The sequence below is a fragment of the Hippopotamus amphibius genome, chromosome 15 (genome assembly GCF_030028045.1).
Source record: "Hippopotamus amphibius kiboko isolate mHipAmp2 chromosome 15, mHipAmp2.hap2, whole genome shotgun sequence".
Taxonomy (NCBI): domain Eukaryota; kingdom Metazoa; phylum Chordata; class Mammalia; order Artiodactyla; family Hippopotamidae; genus Hippopotamus; species Hippopotamus amphibius.
This window is the reverse complement of record NC_080200.1, coordinates 4,007,957-4,026,431: the sequence shown is the minus strand read 5'-3', so window position 1 is coordinate 4,026,431 and position 18,475 is coordinate 4,007,957. Positions and strand designations below refer to the sequence as shown.

Below are 18,475 nucleotides of genomic sequence, written 5' to 3'. Positions count from 1 at the left end.
GAACCTGTGTCCCCTGCATTGGCAGGTGGATTCTTAACCATAGTGCCACCAGGAAGTCCCTGACTTTAGCTTAAAAGAAGAAAAAAACAGGTGAATTGATTGGCTCTTGTAACCAAGAAGGCTGATGTTAGACTAGACCAGCTTCAGGCATGGCTTGATCCAGGGGCTCAGAGGGACGGCGCCTTTAACTCCTTGTTAAAGATAAAGAAAAGCTGACCCAGATTACTTAAACTGCTTTGCCTGAGGCCACTTAGCTAGAAGGAAGTTAAGCCACAATTCAGACTTGGGTTGCCCTGAATCTAAAGCCCATGGCTTGGGATGGTTGTCCCAAGCCAGGAAGTAATGACTCCACTTTACAGATGGGGAAACTGAAGTTTATAGAAGGGAAATGACTTCCTTGAGGTCACAGAGTAAGCAACGAGCAGACCCTGGAACCAAGCTCACGTCAAACTTGTGGTCTTGGACCGCATCCCATATGGTTCTCTGTAAACACAGGTTGAATGGTGAGTTGGTCCAACTGAGGCAGAGCAGAGGAAAGGTGTTCCGGGGCCACACTGACCTTGGGCCAGGCTCTCCCCTCCCTATGCACACCCCCCTCCTGCCGCCCACCTTGGATGGTCATGACTTTCCCCTCTCTGTTGATGAACACATCATGGGTGACAGGTGGGGAGGTCCCTGCTGGCCCTGGCTTCATGCCAGCCGTGGGTTCCGGCCAGCCCTGCCCATCTCTGTCACAGGAGGAAATGAGACTGGCAGCCAATTGTTCTCTTCCGAGCCAGCCACCTCGCTCCTCGATGCCCGGCTTCAGACATGTTTGCATTGATTGCTGGAGTCCTTTTTTCCCAGCAGATACCTGACTGACTGCTCAGTAACTCACCGTTTCCACCTGGGCTTGGTCCTTTCTCTGCTCACTTTGCCCTTGGGCATCCCCATGACATTTTAAAAAATTAATTAATTAATTTATTAGCTGTGTTGGGCCTTCATTGCTGCGCGTGGGTTTTCTCTAGTTGTGGCGAGTGGGGGCTACTGTTTGTTGTGGTGTGTGGGCTTCTCATTGCAGTGGCTTTTCTTGTTGCAGAGCACAGGCTCTAGGCTCGTGGGCTTCTGTAGTTGTGGCATGAGGGCTCAGTAGTTGTGGCTTGTGGGCTCTAGAACACAGGCTCAGTAGTTGTGGCACACAGGCTTAGTTGCTCCACAGCATGTGGGATCTTCCTGGACCAGGGATTGAACCTTGTCCCCTGCATTGGCAGGCAGATTCTTAACCACTGTGCCACCGGGGAAGTCCTCCATGGCATTTATTGGGCACCTATTGTGTGCCAGGTGTTGAGCTCAGCCACTTGTGAGTTTTGTCCCCTCATCCTAGGTCCGGCTCTAGGGCTGGGTAACCTGTGCTCATATTCCCCCCTCGGCCACCTCCAAGCTGTGTGACTTTGGGTAAGCGGCCTGACCTCTCTGAGGCTCAATTTTGTCTTCTGTAAAATAGAGAGAATAGGGTGAGATATGTGTCTAGCACATAATACATGGTCTTAAAATATGAGCAGGTATTGTTATTATTGCTATTATTATTTCATCATTAGCAAATCCCAGTCTGTTGGTCTCTTCTGCCCTTATTCACACATCCTACACCCACTGTTCCATGCTGTGCTTTGTCGCAAACAGACTCAGTAGGTACAGAGCCTTCACCTCCTTTTTCTGGGCTGTGTACTATGCCATTGGCATGCCCAGCCCTCTCCTGATGGTCATGCCCCCCACCCCCTTTCTCTCTCTTTCACTTTCACATGAGATGAGCCGCAGTGCTTTTCATGCACAGCCTTCAAGCACGAGTAAGAGGTTCTACGTGGAATGCACGTTTTAGCATTCGCTGGCTCTCACCTGGCCACCCTACAGAGTGTCTGTAGTCTCCGCTCCAGCCACCAGCGAGTGAGCACAGGCTTGCCCTTAACAGTTTAGAGGGATTAGAATGTTTTTATTCTTTGGCTGCTCCCATTGGACCAGTTGCAGAAACCTCCCATAGTTTCAGTTCTCATATTTTCTTTCAGATCCCAAGAAAAGCTCTGAGTGTTGAGAAAACAGTCATAGTGCCTCTTCGCAGCCCAGAACCCTGCTGGGGGCCTAGAGATTCATCAGCGGCTATTTACTGAGCACCTGCTGTATGCTGGGCCCTCACCCAGGTGCTGGCGATAGAGTGGTGAAGAAGACAAAGTCCTGTCCTTGTGAAGTGTAGTAAGGAGAACAATACACAAATAAATTAAATATTTATTAAGAGGCTACAGGATACTTTTAAGAAAAACGAAGCCAAGGAAAGGGGTAGGTGATAAGAAGGGACTGTTTTAGCTACGGAATCAAGCCAGGCCTCTCCGAGGAGGTGACATTTCAGTAAAGACCAGCAGGAGGTGAGAGAGTGAATTATGTGGCGATCTGGGGGAAAGGTGTTTCTGGCAGGGGAGGAGAGAATAGCTGTGCAAAGGCCCTGGGGCAGGACCATGCCTGACCTTTTGGAGGAAGAGTGAGGAGGCCCATGTGGCTGGAGCAGAGAGAAGGAGGAGAGGAAGGCAGGGAAGGGATGGGGCAGGTCGTGCAGGGCCTTGTGGGCTGAGGGGAGGACTTGGGTTTTTGCTCTCAGGGAGGTGGGAGCCCTGGAGGGCTGTGGGCAGAGGAGGGATGGGGCCTGACTCAGATGCTCACAGGCGCTCTTTAGCTACTGCAGGAGCTGGGGACCAGGGTGGGGGAGGGGGTGACTGTGCTTGTCCAGGTGAGCAATGATGGGGCTGGACCAGATGGAGGCAGTGGAGGAGGGGAGAAGTGGGTGGATTCTGGGGAGATTTTTTTTGGAAGAGCCAGTGGATTGGCCAAGCAGTGGGTGCAGGGTGGGGTTGAGAGGAATCAAGGATAACTCCTAGATCTCTGGCCTGAGGGACAGGCATGGGGACCCCCGTGTGACAGGACACCCACCAAGGTTTCCAGAAGACAAAGGGACTGGTTTTCTCTGCAGGTGTTGGAGGGGACCTCCTGGAGCTGGCGGCTCCTAAGTTAGCCCATGGGTATGATCTGGGGCCAGTGTCCCATGCTGCAAAGAAGCCAGTGGCCCCTGCCCAAGGCACATCCTTTTCTCAGCTTCAGTTTCCCCATCCCTATAATGGGAATGATATCAGAAGGGAATGAAGTGAGTTAATATGTACAAAGCACTTAGAACACAGCCCGCTAGGGACTTCCCTGGTGGTCCAGTGGTTGAGACTCCACGCTTCCATTGCAGGGGGTGTGAGTTTGATCCCTGGTTGGGGAACTAAGATCCCACATGCCACACAGTGTGGCAAACAAACAAACAAAACAACAACAACAAAAAAAACACTACACGTTTGGGATTAGATGGAGCTGGAGCTTTGCCACCTCCAAGCTCCACTGGGGCTCTTGGGGCAGAAGTTCTGAGATTCACTGGAAGCCTCCAGTTCATACGGAGGAGGCCAGGTTCACCGTCCAGGAGGCTGAAGCCCAGAGAGGTTAAGGCACTTGCCCCAGGCCACACAGCATGTGGTGCAGCACTCGTGGGCCCACACACCCTCCCCACCTTGCTCCTCTCCCTTCTCCTCTGTGCGTTTTCCACCCCCGGGCCGCCAGCTTTAGTTCTTGGTAGTTTCCAGGCTCCCCTTGGCTCCAGCTTGGGACTCACCTCCCACCTCCACAGGCTCTGAGCCCAGGGCGGGTGCCAGGCGGGCCTGAGGGCGGGGGGGCGGGGTGAGGGGTCTGGATGAGCACCCTCTGCTTTATACTCAGGGTTCCCCTCTGCCCCTCCCCCGATGCTCCCAGTAATGACGGAAGTGGAACAGAAGGGAGTGAGCGAAATTATATACACATGAACATATAAAAATTAGTTTAGGATCTGGGCCAAGAACCACTTGCGCTTGGCCGGGCATTGTGGGTAATTCGTCCCCGATTACCATAAAAGCCAGAGCCTGGCTGACAGGCGGCGGCCGCGGGGGCTTTTGTTTAAGATTCTGATGAATATATAATCTCTCTCCCGCCTGGAGCCCAAGGTTCTCCCCCAGCCTGTCCACACCCCCTCTGCTGAGCACAGTCCCCAGGAAGGGTGTCCCCAGGCTCCTGTCCAAGGGGCCAGCAACTCTGGTCTGCTGGAGAGCCAGCCGGCCCCTGGTCCATTGGTGAGCCTTCCTCGGAGAAGCTGGGCTTGGCAGTCGACGTCCACCGCTGTCCCCAAGGACCCCAGGCCTTGTAAGGCAGCCCCAGCCCCGGGTCCACTTCCCTCGGGCCCTCGTTCATCCACGCGACACACACTTATTGGGCACCACCCGTTTGCCTGGCCCCCCACATGGATGCTGGGATGCTGCAGTGACTGAGATGGATGGGGTCCCTGGCTTTTCAGAGTCTGGGGACTGATGGATGAGTAGACAAGCATTTATCCGTATTTAAAGATTCCCCGTCTCTTGCCCAGGAGATGCAAATTAAAACAGCAAGATCCATTTCTTGCCCATCCACTTGGCAAAAATGTCTGAAGCTTGATGATATCCAGAGTGGAAATGGGAGGGGGACGCCTGGGCGTCAACAGCAGGAGAATAAATCAGCATCCCCACTTTGCAACATCTTTTGTTTTTATTTTTAATTTTTCTGGCCAGATAACGCATATATGTAAGACACAATTGAGGAGGTACAGGAGAATACACAGGGGAGAGGCTCTCTACCACCACTCCCCTTGTATCCTCAGTCCCCTTCCTGTCTCCTTCCCCAGAAGCAGCCACCAGCATCCTGCTAGGACAGGGCTTGGTAGACTTTTTTCTGTAAAGGGCCAGATAGTAAATCTTTTCAGTCTTGCTGTACGGCAGTCTCTGTCAATACTATTCAGTGCCGCCATTGTAGCATGAAAGCAGCCAGAGACAGTATGTGAATGAATGGCTGTGGCCATGTGCCAGTAAAGCTTTATTGACACAAATAGCCAGTGGGCCGGATTTGGTCCATGGGTTGTAGCTATCTGGCCCCTGTTCTATAGCAGCGCTGTCCAGCAGATCTTCTATGCAGTGTTAGAAATACTCTCTCCCGATGCTTTCTAATAAAGTAGCCTCTGGCCACATGTGCTGTTGAGCATTGGAAATGTGGGTAGCGCAAATGGGGACTCAACTTTTAAATTTTATTCCATTTTATTGCATTTCAACGTAAATAGCCACGTGTGGCTCACAGCCACTGTTTTAGAGAGTGCAGTTTTCTAGACATTTTCGGTGAACATTCAGTAGGCAGGTAGATTTGTATTCCTTTGTTTAACCAAATGGTAGCATCTTTTAAAAGCTGTCCTGTACCTTGGGGTTTTTTTTTTCCTCCCCCACTTAGAAATGTAGCATCTTAAAAGGAATTTCATAATTATACATCTGGCTCTCTTTCCTTTTCACAGCTGTGATAGTAGTCTCATAATACGAATCTTTTGTGCCATTACTTGGTCCCTTGCTCTGTTGTATGTTTAGCCGATCCCCTATCATTGGGCACTTAGGTTGCTTCAAGTCTTTTGCCGTGAGGACTTTCTACACATGTCATTTCACGGGGCTGTGTCTTTCACGTAAGTTCCTAGAGGTGGTGTTAGCAGACCCAAAGGGGAGGTGCAGACACTCCAGGTGCCCATCTCTCTGCACTGAGATGTGGGAGGCGTGGATGCAAAGATTCACAGGTGTTGGTTGAAGCTGAGAAAAAAAGGGGAGCCAACCTAAGTGCCCATCCACAGGGGATTGCAATAACTGGACACAGCCTTATAATGGAAGATTACACACAGCAGGTGATGTGTGTGCTCCGTAGATACAGTGTCTTGAGAAGAACTGGAAGTTGGGAAATGATACAGGATGACACAATTTCATGGAAGAAAAACAACCACTCTGTACTCTGGTGTTACCTCTGGTCTGTAACTGCTTGGGAAAAATATGCAAAGGTTGACAGAAACCAGCCACAGAGATTGCTTCTAGGGGCAGATGAGAGGGACTGTCCCTTCCACAAAGGTTTGCATCTGCTGTGCGCCAGCTGCTTCCTGTCCTAGCAGGAGGAATTTGCAAGAACAAATCTCCTGCCCTCTTGCAGCTAGCACTCCAGTTGGGGACCTAGAGAGCAAACAAAGCTCAGATGAAACCCGTATCAAATGTGGAGAGAGTGGTATGTTGCTCTAGAAGGAATAAAATTCAGAGAAAGGGACCGGGGAGGGCCCAGGGTAGTAGGCAACATTTTAAAGAGGGAGTCCCAATCTCACTGAAAAAGTGACATTTGCACAGAGGTGGTGAGGGAGGGAGCCAGGTGGGTTTCAGGGGGAAGAGTGTTCCCAGCAGAGGAACAGAGAGTGCGTAGGCCCTGAGGTGAGATCTCCCGGGACAATTGCTAAGCCCAGACCACTCTCTTCACCCAAACCTGTACCCCCTCCATCATGGTTCCTAAATGAGCACTGCTTGCTGGGGGCCACTGCTGGGGAATAATTATTAATTAATCATAATAGCTGTTACATCTGGGAGCCAGTGATTCATCCTTGTGCCTCCACGAGGCGGCCAGCCCCACCCACGTGTGGGCTGCAAAGTCACAGATGGGTTAGGTTGGCTTTGCCACCAATTCCAGGACTGGGTGACCTCCAGTCAGGCAGGAGGAGGGGAAGGCAAGGACTGGCTGAGTGGGGTGGGGGAGGAGTTGAGAACCAGCCTGGGTTCAAGTCCTGGTTCTGCCACTTCCTAGTGGTGAGAATATGGGCCCAACCTCTGGGCCTCGGTTTCCCCAACTGAAAAATGGGGAGAATAATAACACCAGTCTTTGAGGTGATTCAGTGAATGTCTTCGTGGATACCTGGCCCATGGGAAGAGCCAGGAACAGGAGCCAGTGTGCTCATTGAGCACCTTCTGTGTGCCCAGCTTGGTTTGGAGCATTTTGCCCCATACTGGGTCTTAATGAGCATTCTGAGGTCTTGGGAGAGGTAGGATTGGGTCCATGTCCCAACCCCTCTCCAAAGATATCAACTTCCCCCCAGTCACCCAGGACTTGAGAACTTGGGGAGCTGCCCAGAGAGGTCGTGCCGGCACCTGAGCTCACACAGCAGGTCTGGATCAAGCAGGGAAGCCAGCTCTGCCATCCCATCCCCCCTAGTGGCCTCCTGGCCCCTCAGGCTTCTCCCCTGTGGGATGGGACTTGGCCCAAGGTTCCTATTCCCACCTCTTCCATTCAGTCCAGTGCCACTTAGATTTTCTCTCCCGGTTCCCTTCTTAGATACCACTTCACATCATAGATATCACCTCCTTCCAGAAGCCTGCCCTGCCCCCATGCCAGATGTATTCACCATCACACCTCTGGTTTTTAACTTCCAGAGCCCCCGTCTGCTCACCCTACAGCCTATGAACTTCCTGACGCCAGGCCAGGACTACCTGGCTCATCCTGTGTCCGTAGTGCTCAGCTTAGAGTCTGGTATACAGCAGGTGCTCTATAAATGTGGGTGCATGTGTGAAATAATTGTTACTGAAATGTGATAATTGTTCATGCCTTAATATGTGCATTCCTCAAATGACATCCCCCCACGTTACCCCTCTAATCCCATCTTCCTTTCTTTCCCTAGAACTTAGTGTGTTCATTCCCACCACAGGACCTTTGCACATGCTGTGCCCTTTGCCCAGAATTCCCTCCTCACTCACATCTTTGCATGCGTGCCTCCATCTGTTGCTCTTCCTGCCTAGAAGAGAAGCCCTAGGAGGTTGTCTGTACTGGTTCTTGCTATGTCCCCAGAACTCAGGATAGGGCCCAGCACAGGACAGATGCTGCGATTTCAGCAGGGACCAAGACTGGGCCCCACCCTTATGAGGGACGTTGGTCAGGAGCTGCATGAAGCCCTGTCTTGGGGACCTCTCTGGCCAGTGCCTCAGTTTCCCTCATCTTCAAAGGCCTTGAACCCTCAAAAATCAGCCCCGGGCACTGAAAACCGAATCGTCCTCTGCACAGGTAGGGACACATAGGCCCTGAGAGGGGCAAGAACTTGCTTGGTGGTGGGGGGGGGGTGTGGGGGGGCGGTTCACCTAGCTCCCTGGGGACAGAGCTGGGAAGAGAACCTAAGCCTCCTGCCTCCTCTGGGCCATGAGTCCTGAAGTGGGGGACCCACTCCCAGGATGAGACTATTTTGGGGTGACCTGTGGAGGAGGCATCCAGCAGCACAGACCAGCAACGACTCCACTTTCGGTCAGTAACAGGTCAAGGAGAAAGTCTCAGTCAGGTGCAGGGTTATCTTTAAAACCAACATCTGCCCATCTCTCTATAACCACATCCCATCGGGCTGCTGGCTTTAGCAACAGTATCCAGGCAAAATGGAAGAACTAGGTACATAGTTTCATTGTAATAATTTTTCTGGTGACTTTCAAGGCTCAGCAGTTAGAGCCCTGCATTATAGAGTTAGTTTCTAAAGTAAATTAGTTTAACAGAACGGCATGAGCCAGTTGAATGAGAGATTTAATGAGAGGGTTTATTGGAATGTGCCAGAAGTCAGGAACAAGGCGGGGAGGATTTGGGGGGAATGCCACACACGTCCCCACTGGGGACCTGGTGAGCGCAGAGGCATCCTGCAGAGAGGATGCGGCCAGATCCATGAAAGCAGCCACAGCTGGTTCAAAGTGGGAGATGGGGAGGCCTGGAGGGGGCCCAGCCTGAAGGACCATGCCTGGCGGGGGCACAACCCGCCACCCCCTACCCCTCACCCTGCTGCCTCTGGCTGAGTCAGCATGTTGGCGCCTGGTTGCACAGCAGAGTCTGATGTGGTTGGAGCAGCTTTTTACAAACTTTTGCCCTTGGGGCTGGAGGAGCAGCCCCCAGAGGGTGCCTGGGACGGAGGCCAGGTAGACCTAGGTTCAGATCCCAGCTGTGTGGACTTGTGGTTGCAGATGGTGCCTGCTGATCTCTGCCCTGTCCTGCAAGTCAGCCCCTCCGGACTTCACAAGGCCTCTTAGCCATTAGTTTGTTCTTTCATTCATTTATTTTTTTAAAAATATTTATTTATTTGGCTGTACTGGGTCTTAGTTGCAGCATGCAGGATCTTCAGTTGCGACATACAGGATCTTTTTCCCTGACTAGGGATTGAACCCGGGCCCTCTGCATTGGGAGTGCAGAGTCTTAAACACTGGACCACCAGGGATGTCCCTCTTTCATTCACTTAGAAAGCATTTATTGAGTGCCTACTGTATATCAGTCCCTAGGACCCAGCAGTGGCCAAGCAAACCTGGCCCGCCCTCCCAGCTCACACCGCCTCTAGCAGAGCTATCCACAGAACCTTCTGTACTGACAGAAGTATGCCATGTCTGTGCCAATACTGTGGCCATGAGCCACATCGGAAACACAGCTGGTGTGACCAAGGAACTGCATTTTGAATTTTGTTTAATTTTATTTCGTTTTTCATTTAGTCACATGTGGCCAGTGGTTCCTTATCAGACAGCGTGGATCTAGACAGTAAATGAGAAGTAGATAGTTTCAGATGAAAATAAGTGCCAAAGGAAAAAAAAAAAAAAGGCTAGAGAAAGGATGTGTGATAAAGGCTGATGGAGGTGGTACCTGAGCTGGGGTGATCAACCACGGCTTCTCTGAGGAGGTGATGTTTCAGGGAGACCTGAATGGCGAGAAGGAAACAGCCATGCAAATGTTGGGGAAGGATGTTCCAGACAGAGGGGAACCAGCATGTGCAAAGGCCCTGGGGCAGGACCATGCCTGATGTGTTGGAGGAACAGCGAGGAGGCACATGTGGCTGGAGCTGTGTGAGCAAGGGGGAGAGAGGGAGGAGGGGAGGGCAGGGAGGGGATGGGGCAGGTTGTGCAGGGCCTTATGGGCAGTGGGGAGAACCTGGCTTTTCCTGGAGAGAGGTGGGAGCCCTCTAGGGCTGAGGGCAGAGGAGGGATGGGAGCTGACTCAGGTGCTCACAGGCACCCTCTTGCTACTGTGAAGAGGACAGATTGTGGGGAGTAAAGGCCAGAGCTGGGGGACCAGGACAGAGGTGACTGTACTGGTCCAGGTGGGCACTCATGGGCGCTGGACAGGGTGGGAAGGGCATCTGGAGAGAGAGGAGCAAATTCAGAAAAAATTTAGGAGGGAAACTTGAGAGTACTTCCAGACTGGCAGCACGTAGGGGTGAGGAAGAAGAGGAGTCAGGGTCAGTCCCCAGGTTCTAGGCTGAACGTCTGTAAGGATGGAGATGCCATCAGCTGAGTAGGGGAGGACAGAGGGAAGAGCAGGTTTGCTGGATCTAGCTGTACCTGAAAGCATCCTGCATTTGTCCAGAAGGAGAGGATGGTAGCCAGGCCTTGGGGACCGGAAGGTGAAAAGGGCAGATGAGGAGCTGGGGTGTGCCAGTGGCGGGCAGTGTGCCTGCTGCGGTGTGGCTGGCAGGCAGACATGGCGCCAGGGCCATGATGCGAGCATGGGCGAGGCGGGCACCAGGCTGGTCTGCACATGCTCGCTGCCCCAGGACATGAATGCCAAGCTGGGTGGGGAGGGGCCCATTGGGCAACCTGGGGCCCGTGTGCCCTGGAGCCTGAGAAAGGAGGAAGCTGTCCAACCAGTTTTTCTCTTGCTCCCAAAGCCAAGGGTGTGGAGTTTGGTGGTTGCCCCTAAATGAAATTTTCAGGAATTTTGGCACCAAATGTGAAGTCAGGGAAGGGATTGGGAGTTGGGGTCCTTCCTACCCAGGGATGTCCAGGGTGCACTTTTACCTGGAGCTGCCACATTAGGGCAGGTTTCAAAGTTTTGTGACCGTCCCAACTGAATCACCCTATCCTTGGGTCACAGCTTTGTCTGAGGACATCTCTCTCCGCTGTTTATACTGGAGATCAAGTGAGGACCCATTAAACTCTGTGGGCTGGACCCTGGCGCATGGTTTCATAGTGGTGATCTCTGTGTACCCATTTACACACATTGGAGAAAGCCTGGAAGGAGGCAGTCAGCCTCAGGGCCTTTGTACTTGCTGTTCCTCCTGCCTGAAACTCTGTCCCCATAGGAGTTTGTCCATCTGATTTGCTCACTTCATCCAGGTCTTCTGAGAGGTCCCCCCAGACCCCTCCGTGCCTCTACAGCCTTACAGTTCATTTTATTTTCTTTTTGGTGCCTCTCAGTACTTCTGGCCTCATGTTATTGACAATGTTTGTTTTGCTGTAGATCTCTCTCTCTCCTGCTTCTCTGTGAGCCCTGGGAGAGCAGGGGGGCTTGTCGTCCCACCTCTGTGTCCTCGGTGGCCTAGCACACAGTAGGTGCTCAATAAGTGTTTGTGGAAAGAATGAATGAAAATGACCACCTGCTAACAGTTCCTCTCCAGGAGAGGGGTAGATTGTGGGCCATTTTTATTTTCTTCTTTATGCTGATTTCCCCTAATTTTCTGCTGCACGCGCCTATTTTATAATTAGAAGAAAAGTTATTTTGAAAAAAATTATCCCCCAAATGTCCCAGCTGCAGGAGCTGACGTGATCTAGCCCCATGCTCCATCCCAAGGACAGCTGCCTCCTGGGTATGTACAGAGGACACAGCAGCCAAGCGTTCCTGGGCTCCCGGGTCAGCCCTCAGGGGCACTGGGTGGGCAGAGCAGTCAGGGAGGGCTTCCCGGAGGTGGCAGCTCTAACCTTCAAGGAGCTCAGGTCAGAATGCTCAAGGTGCTCATCCTGAGGCCCCTCTTTAACTTGCACCCCACAACCAGTTCTTTAGAAAATTTCCTTGGCTCTGCCTTCATGGTCTATCCAGAATGTACATGCTCCCCCGCCCTCCCGTCCCCCTCCCTCCCGGTTCTCTGTCTCCACCTGATCAGCCCCCTCATTGCTTGTCTGAACCTGCGCCATCATCTCTGCCCTGGTCCCCTGGCTCCCCCCACCCCCAGTCTGTCCTCCCTGCAGTAACCAGAGAGTAGCTGTGAGCACCACAGTCGGACCCCACCAGGGCTCCCATCTCCCTCTGGGTAGCCTAAGGCCCTGCCTGACCCCTGCCCTCCCCTCCTCCCTCGCTCACTCTTCTCCAGCCTCACAGGCCTCTTTGCTGTCCCTCCACCATGCCAGGCACGGTCCTGCCCCAGAACCTTTGCACATGCCATGCCCCCTGCCTGGATGCACACCTCCTTCAGGTCTTAGCTCAGAGGTCACCTCCCCACTCCCTGACCCTCCCACTTCATACAGCATCCCACCCCACGCGTCCCCTCCTCCCCTGCTTTGTTCATCTTTATAGCACTTGTTTGTTTCCCACCCATTGCCCACACTGGAGCATCAGGAACATGAAGGCAGGGATCTTGGGCAGTCTTAGTCACTGCTCTGTCTCCAGTGCCACACACCAGGCCTGGCACACAGTAGGTGCTACGAAATGCTTGTTTAAAAAAAAAAGGGCAGGTGAAGATGCCTGCTCTGTGACGAGGGCACCGCACAGTGTGGCCTCTCGGGGAGGAGGAAGTTGGAGAGGGCTCTCCGGGGTGAGGACCATCCTGGCTGTTACGGAAGTGTTTGCTGAGAACCTGCTGTGTGCTGGGGACCCGGCACAGGGCACGTGCTCTGATTCAGACAGAGACAAACCCTGCTCTACCCTCCGAGGTCACAGACCCATGTCCTGACAGTTGACATGTGAGGTGATCAGAGCCATGACTGGGGTGGGGGGGGGGGCGTTTGGGGCATCGAGCAGACGGGGCTGCCCAGCTTGGGGGAGGCCAGATGCAGGTCTCGTTCTGGCTCCAAATCTCCGCCACCCCTACAATGGGGGTGGCTGTGTTCCCAGCCTACTGCGGTCACCTCCTTCACCTGGAAGCAAGAGGTCATCTCCAGAGAGACATGGGCAAAGGGGCCCAGACAGGGCAGGGCCAGCCAGGTCCTCAGCCACCATCCCCTGCGCCTTGGGCAACCCAGAGACAGGCATTTCTGCACCGATTCTCACAGCCCCAGGTGTCCTGACAACGTGGATTCTTTGGGTGCCTGTTGCCTTTGTATTGCGGATGGGGAAATCGAAGCCCTGAAAGGTGCAGGTTGTTCTTGCTTGAGGTCATGTGGGATGTGCCTGGATTCAAAGCTGATTCTACACAAGCCTGTTGCCTGGGCCATCAGCTTGTAGATGCCAACCAAGCACCTACTCCGCGCCTGGGGGAGTTTTCTGACGGCCCACCGTGTGCCCTGCCACACCGGGGAAGGTTCTGCCGCTCGATTCTACCCCCACATTGACCCAAAGCACCTCCTGTGTGCTTCCCACGTGGTGCTGGGGTGCCAGGGGTCCCACCTCCATGAAGCACCAACTGTGGGCCTCCCAGGGTTAAGGCTGTGGGGGAGGGGAGATGTCAGAGCATCTGGTGTTTAGCAGCGCCTACTGTGTGCTCCATGTAGAAGGGGCCAGGTGGAGGGTGTGCATGCGGACATTCACAGAGCACTTACTCTGTGCTTGGTGCTTCGAGGACTCCAGTGCACACCAGGGGAGGTGGGATTATACACTCTGTTTCGCAAAGCAGGGGACTGAGGCGCAGGACGGACAGGAAACAGGCAGATCACCCAGGGGAGGGTGCGTTAGGTGCTGGGGAGAGATGGGGGTGGACCTGCCAAGGCAGCCGTAGCAGGGATGGGCCACCTTGGGAAGTCAGTCGTCCTTGTCCCTATTAGGGGCATCTCGGGGCTCAACTGGCTGCCTGTGTGCCACCCATCAAAGCCCATGTTCTTTGTCCCACTGGGCCTTGTGCTTCTAGAGGCTGGGGCCTGTCTGTCTCCAGCACTGCCCTTTCTTCCTGGGCTTTGCATTTATAGTGATTTGTCATTTTCTGGCTCCAGGCCTCCTGTAGCACTGTGGGTAAGGACGCTTAGCCTCTGGACCCAAACTTTGGTTTGAACCCCCGCTCTTCCTGACCTTGGTAATTTCTCTCTATTCCTCCCTAACCCCTTTGGGAAGTGGGGATGATTGATGGTGGGGTGATGTGAGCTGCCACAGCACTTGGAATATACTAAAATCTCAATACATGTTGGCTATGGGAGCCGGGCTGAGCACGGCGGAGCTGAACCCAATTAGCCAGGGATGGGGTCAGATGGGGGAACCAACCCCCCCCCCGCCCCCCGCGGCCCTTGGGTCTCCGTCAGAGTCCCTACCCCTCCCTGATCGCTTCCCCGAGCTCCCAGGACCCGCTGGGCCTCTGCGTTCCTGGCCTTTCCCTTGGAGTTTTCAAACCCGCACGGGGCAGCAGCGCTAGCCAGGATTGGCTGCCTGGGTGGGGCCGCCCCTCCTCCCCCTCCCTCCCCCCCCCATCGGGTGTCTCGGGCCTGGTACGGTGGCCCCATCTGTTTCCAATCTGGCCCTGCGCTCTCCGCCCCCTCCTCAGGGTTGTGGCTTGGGTGGGGGCCTCAGCCACGGCGTCCCCGTTCATCCCCCCAGACCCCAACTGGACTCCCAGCAGGAGGGAAGGCGCTTTGTGCCTGTGCCCCTCCCCCACCCTGTGGGTTTCTGTGCTTGCAGGGGGCGCGGCCTCTGCCATCCAACCCAGACTGGGAGGGGATCTTCTGCCCCTTCGTCGACCTCCTGTATTTGGGTATGTCTGGGGAGCCCTCTGCCGCCCTGTCCAGCATCCAGCCCCTTCATCCGTTGCCATGGCCACAATCAGCGCCTGGAAGGGAAGGGGGAGCAGGGTAGGGGCTCCCCCTGGCAGCAGGCTTCCAAAGGGAGGGTCTTGGGCTGTGCCCCTTGGGGCGCCCCTGCATGTCTGTGCACACTGCGGGGGACCCAGTGCCCTCCTTGGAGGCCTCCCCGGCACAGGACCCCCATCCACGGCGGCTCCCAGTGCCCGCAGATCTGGCTCGTGACTGCTCCCCCCGCCCTACTTCCGGCCGGGCCCCGCCCGAGGTTTGCTCGGAGCCCCCTCCCCGGGCCCGCCCCCTGGCCGCCCCGCCCCCAGCCCCGCCCCCAGGCCGAACTCGCTGGGCCTCCGCCTCTCCGAGGCCTCGCTGTGAGCCGCGCTCCGGGGAGACCCTGGGTCGGGCTGCAGCGGGCCCTGCCGAGGCAGCGCGGGGCCCGGGCACCGATCTCTGAGCCGTAGGGTGAGTGCGTCGGGACCCCCTTCCACCTCGAGGCCCAGTCTGCGTTGGGCTTTGTCCCTCTCCTCGCCCCCTACCCAGGCTCCCGGGGGGGGGGACCCCGGGTTCCCCCCGCACCCCCGCCCCGCGCGGCCTGGCCCAGCCGCCCGCCCTCCAGGGACAGCTCGAGGCCGCCGCTGCCTGGCGCTACCCCCCCCATTCAGGCCGGTCGCTCTCGTACTTTGGAAAACTCCGGACCGTTATGCTCTGTGGGGTCCCCTCCCCCGTCTGGACCCCAGCCCGACCTCTTCCCCCACCTCCCGGGGGCGGAGCCATCCTGGGGCAGCCTTCGCTGCCAGCAGCGGGGAGCGGGTGCTCCGATAGCGGGCTTCTGATAGGGGGCTTCGCCATCCTTCCGCTGGGGACCTGCTCCCCAGCTCCTCAGAGGAGGTGGCGGGACTCTGGGGGTGGGGGATCAGCGGCTGGGATCTCTGCTCTTAGCCACCCCCCATAACTCACAGAAAGTTTTCCTCTCTGAGTTTGTCCCTGCACTCCTCAGGCTTAGGGACTGCAGATCAGTGCTGTGCCTCGTGGGGGCTTTAATAAACAGGGATCGGGCGGGCACATCAGCCCCTACCGTCCCGCTTTCCATTCCTGCCCCCAAGCTGCTTGCCTCTGAAGCCCCCTTTCTTGCCTAGAGAATGCTGCTTCCCAGGATTCCTACTCAGAGTCCTGGGCGACCTTAGAGGGGCTTCATGGGACTCACCTGACCCTCGTTGAGCCTCATCTCCATTGCTTAAGGCTTGAGCAGACCCCCTCCCCCCCCCCACACACAAGCAGATGTAAGTTGCAGCTGGAGGCGGTGTCCACACTGGCTTCTGCTGCCTGTGGCGGCTCCTTCTGGCCTCAGTGTCCTCCCCTGAAATGGACATGACCACGGGAATAGTGTGGGTGAAGTGCCAAGTAGGGCCGGGCATGTAGTAGGCATCTCATAAATGCACGTTCCTAGGGTGGGGAGAAGACTTTCATCCTGGAGGATGACGGGTGTATGACGGGAGCAGAACTGTGATGGGAGACACTGGCACTGGGGGAGCCCAGAGGGGACCCTGGTCCTGCCTGGGGCATCCAGGAGGGCTTCCTAGAGGAGGTGACAGGTCCACCGAGACCTGAGGATGAGCATGAAGGCTGAGGTTTTATGGAGGACAAGGGAAGGTGTGCTGGGCAGAAGGAACAGCGTGCACAGATACCCCTGTGGAGCCAGAAGGCAGTGAGTAGGGGCACCCGTGGGGCAAACAAGGTGCTTGGGGTACAGCACGGTGGCACCGGCAGTTCTGGGGGCTGAGGTTAGGAGTGTAGGTTTTAATGGACTTTGATGGAAGCCATGGAAGGTTTTAGAGCAGTGGAGGGGCAGAGTCCAACATAGCTACTTCCAGCCCCAGGGTAGGGGGTCAGGACTGGGCAGAGGAGGGGTCCCAGGGCTGGGGAAAGAGTCCAAGCTCAGCCTGGGGTAGGGAGTTCTGTAGCTATGGCTTGAAGGTTGAATTGACAGGCAGGCCCCTGTGGAAGGAGGACCAGTGTTAAGAAAGGCCTAGAGGTGGACCCGTTCTTTCTGAGCACTGTGGTGACCTGTGGGAAGAGGCCGCAGGGCACACCCAGAACACCGAGCAGAGGCGCTGGGGAGCCCTGGCAGGTGTGAGCAGGGCAGGGGCGCGCCCTGATCTTGGTGTTTCAGATTCCTCCATGAAGCCGGCACGGGGGACGTGCTGGCAGGGGCCGTCCTGGCAGGCTAGGTACCCAGAGAGCGTGGACTCTGGGCCTGATTGAGAGCCGATCTCTGGCCTCAAATCTTAACCCAACCTAGCCCCTCCATACTGTGTGACCCTCGATGTGCAGCTAGTCCTCTCTGAGCCTCAGTTTCCTCCACTGTCCAACAGAAGGAAGCACGGGGAGCATTTAAGAGGGCTGAGCACGTGGAGGGGGCACCCAGCTGGCGTTACCCATGACTCCCTCAGGGACTGGGCCTGGCTCCCCAGCTGCCCTGCCCATCCGCTCCCGGCCATGGGGACCCTTGGGGACGGCACTCAATACAGCACTCAGTACTCAGTCATATTCAATTAAAGGCAGGTCTCTAAGCCCTGGTCCTAGCCCATTCCAGGAAGGTGGCAGGGCCAGCCCTCCACGGCCCCACCCTGAGCCCATTGCCTCGTGGAGGGGGGGACATTGAGGCCCCAGGAGGGAGAGGGGTTCACCAAGGGCTACAGAGCTAGAGCTTGGACCCTGCTTCACACTTTGGGGACACAGCAACCCGGGGAGACCGGAGGCCCAGGTCCTGCCCTCCAGGGGCTCTGAGGCCCTGGGAAAGGGGTTCCAGGCAGCAGGAAAGTCCCCTGGCCCTGAAGGGAGGCGATGGGGCTGGAGAGGTGTGGGGGAGGTGGGTGTGAGGGCGGAGAGGTTGTGTGTCGCTAGGGACCTTTTCCTTAAGCCTCGCTGCCAGTGTCATCTGTCTTCCCTTCCCCTGGCCCCGGGAAGTCCCTGAGAGTCAGGGTTGCGCAGATGAGCCTCAAGACCCCCTGGACAGACCAGACCGGACCCCGAGGCAGGGCAAGGAGAGGCGGCAGGGAGACCTCAGGCCCCGGGAGACGCCGTCCCGTGCGGGTGACACAGAGCCTGTTTGCTGCCCAGCCTGGGCCATAATCACCCTTTTATGTTCCCTGCTCCGCGTGGGTACACAAAGCTGACTCCAGGATCGTGTGACCCGCGCCCCGGCGCCCGACTGGAATGGGTGCCCACTCAGCCCCTGGGAATGAGGGCCAGGAGCTCCCAGAGGCCATCCAGCAGGCTGCACCCGGCCCAGAGAGGGTCGTCCACTTTCCTGAGATCACACGGTGGCCAGGGAAGGACACAGTCCTGTGTAAACGTAGGCTCTGGAACCAAGGCCCCACCCAGCCGGGGGCCTTGACAGTGTCCCCTCTCCTTTGTGAGCCTCAGTTTCCTCATCTGTGCAAGGCGGGCACCCACCTCTGCCCGGCTACTGGGAGCAGATGGTGGGCAGCTCAGCACCTGGTACAGAGATGGGCAGGGACCCTCCTGGGGCCCCAGGTCCGGAGGCCGCTCCCTACCCTCCTCCCCACCCCCTGCTCAGCCTCATTTGTTTCCCAAGTTATTTCCTGTGACTCCCTTGGGTGGCTGTTCCCTTCTTAATGGCCACGTTCATCCCCCGAGAACTTGGGGATTGCTGCGTCGTGCAGCCCCGAGGCACCTACCTCAGTTTCCCTTTCTCAGCAGTGACGGGGCTGGTGCCCCATGCTGCTTTACTGCGAGACTCATCAGAGAGGAGGCTTGGCGTGGCGCCAACTTGGCCACAACCCCCCTGCTCAGAGCTACCTAGGGCTGGCTCTGTGGGCTCAGTGTAACCACCACTCTGCCCTAATCTCTCCCCATCTCCCTCCTAGGACCTTTGGGTCCTGTTTCTTACCCTTCCTCATGCTGTT

The 18,475-nt window shown here is 56.0% G+C and overlaps 1 protein-coding gene across 5 annotated transcripts in view; it reads left to right on the top strand.

The window, feature by feature from the left end:
- Positions 1–18,475, top strand: part of PTPRS (protein tyrosine phosphatase receptor type S) — a 236,610-nt gene that overhangs the window by 149,561 nt on the left and 68,574 nt on the right. The window contains exon 1 of one of the 5 annotated variants that reach the window (XM_057709363.1): positions 14,911–15,008. The exons of the other annotated variants lie outside the window; for them this stretch is intronic. The gene's annotated coding sequence lies outside the window, so the exon portion shown is untranslated. Of the gene's footprint in view, positions 1–14,910; positions 15,009–18,475 lie in introns of those variants that run through there. 5 annotated transcript variants of the gene reach the window in all.